Consider the following 2,171-nt stretch of genomic DNA (forward strand, 5'->3'; position numbering starts at 1 on the left):
ATATATATAGACGCATTGTATTGTATGGAACTGGGGACCTAGAAACGACGGAGAGGCTCCGTCCCCGCCGCAGCCCTCAGTGGTACACAACCCCACAACAGGCTACAGAAGTCCACTCACCCCACTGCCGCCCCACACCGAACCCAGGGTTACTGTGCGGTTTGGCCCCTAGTGGACCCCCCCGGGAACGTCTCACACCAGACGAGTGTAATCCCAATGTTTACGTGGTAGAGTAATTGTGGTGTACGCGTACGTGGAGACAGTGTTTGCGCAGCGATCACCGACACAGTGTAACTGAATCGGAATAAGCGGAACCAGGCCACATTCGCCGAGGCAGATGGAAACCGCCTTAAAAACCATCCACAGACTGGCCGGCACACCGGACCTCGATACTAATCTGCCGGGAGGATTCGTGCCAGGGACCGGCACGCCTTCCCGCCCAGAAAGCAGTGCATACAGACTCATAAAACCACAAACAAACAAACAAAAATACACACAAACTACCTCACGCAACACCACAACCCCCTTCCCCAACAAACCACACCCCAATATCCATATGAAGAAACACTACACACCACATAAAAATAGCCCTCAGGTACACTTCCACTCCAACAGTACTCAAGACGATACAGCTGATTCGAAGTGGGCTTCTTCCCCCATCCTATAACAAATAAATTGGCTCACCCAGTATTCCTCAGTCGTATGTGTTCATGTCTATGTCGAATAATTCTTAAAATCAGTACTATGGTTACCTGTCAGCTGACACCAGTCCCCTACATGAAGACAAATAATAGGAGAACCTATTCAATATAATGCTCTATCAACACTACCGAAACCTGTTTTGTACACCTCCTTACCACAAACGCACTGTGTACGCCTCTCCACCACCCGAAAAATCAAATCTGTTGAGCGATAACCCCCGGAACGACTGCCCCCACACAGCTCGGTGCAGCCAGTGACGAGTAGCTGTGTCGGTGCGCACAGTGTAACTGCGGTTTTGTAGCGCTTCCTGTCTTGCCATTAGAGTACGAGTTCGTAATGCACACTGTGGTGAGTGAAAGGTTGGCTGGCAGTATTGTCATGATACATTGTGAATAAAGGTAAGTAGACGAGACCTGCGTAAATGTAGGGCGTAGGTAGTCACAAATGAGTGGAAATATGAAGCAAAACTTGTCTCTCATCACCTAGTTATATCCTCAGACATCTTAACGTCAGAGAGTGACGTTGCGAAAACAATGTGGAATGGTTCAAGATTTTGCGCCTCCGATAGGGGCCATGCTAATCTTCTCTGTATCCTTTGAATTTTAGTATACGTACTGCCGAAGCAAGTACATGCCAGGGACACTGAGAAGCTGCATCTGTCGATATCATATCGCTTCAAACATGTCTCGACTCGGGCTTAGCTTTGCTGTGCCGTGACAAAGGGCACAAGACTTACCAAGCGCTAATCTGTCAATCAACTACTGTGAAATATGATTGTTAGTAAGTGGTGACGCAAAACTTAGATAGTAGTGTAGCATACTCTCAGCATCCGCCCAGAGTAGCTGCAGTTTCACAGAGCTGCCAATGGGTGGCAGCACCAACGTTGGCATAGTGCTCACATCTGCACCTTAGTGTCATAGGCATGCCTACTAAACACATGTCTCCAGTATGCGAAATGAATGAATCTGTTTGTGGTTTGTGTCAGCATTACTGATGGCTCTGCAAAATTATGCACCAGTTTAGAAAGTGTTCAAAATCTAACACAAATTTCATTACTATAGCAATGGTACTTTGTAAACGATACTGTACGATTCAGTCTTTGAGCAGAGAATATGTGGTGTTCTATGTAGGGCACTTTTTATCTGATACTCAAGAATTTACATGTGGTGTACTTGATGTATCTCCACCAGAATAGAAGAGAATCTTAATTGCGAGAAGAGACATAATCGCCACATAAACGATCAACTACAGCATTCGTATAGTACACTTTGAAACACACCAGTGTAGTGCCATATCAGGCATGGATGGTTTTGCAGAGTTGTCTGAGATATTATTTACGGTGGACATTGCGCCACTTTCAGCACAGTAGCCAGAGTTAGAGCTGTGACTGATCCATGGGTACATAGGACAGCTTTACTCGACATTAGTATTATACTGTGATGTAGATGCATGAATGATCACGAGAAAAA

At 46.0% G+C, this 2,171-nt stretch overlaps 1 pseudogene; it reads right to left on the minus strand.

The window, feature by feature from the left end:
- Positions 1-1,231: 1,231 nt before the first annotated feature.
- Positions 1,232-1,332, minus strand: LOC126476739 (U6 spliceosomal RNA; annotated as a pseudogene).
- Positions 1,333-2,171: the final 839 nt, after the last annotated feature.

The sequence above is a fragment of the Schistocerca serialis genome, chromosome 4 (genome assembly GCF_023864345.2).
Source record: "Schistocerca serialis cubense isolate TAMUIC-IGC-003099 chromosome 4, iqSchSeri2.2, whole genome shotgun sequence".
NCBI lineage: Eukaryota > Metazoa > Arthropoda > Insecta > Orthoptera > Acrididae > Schistocerca > Schistocerca serialis.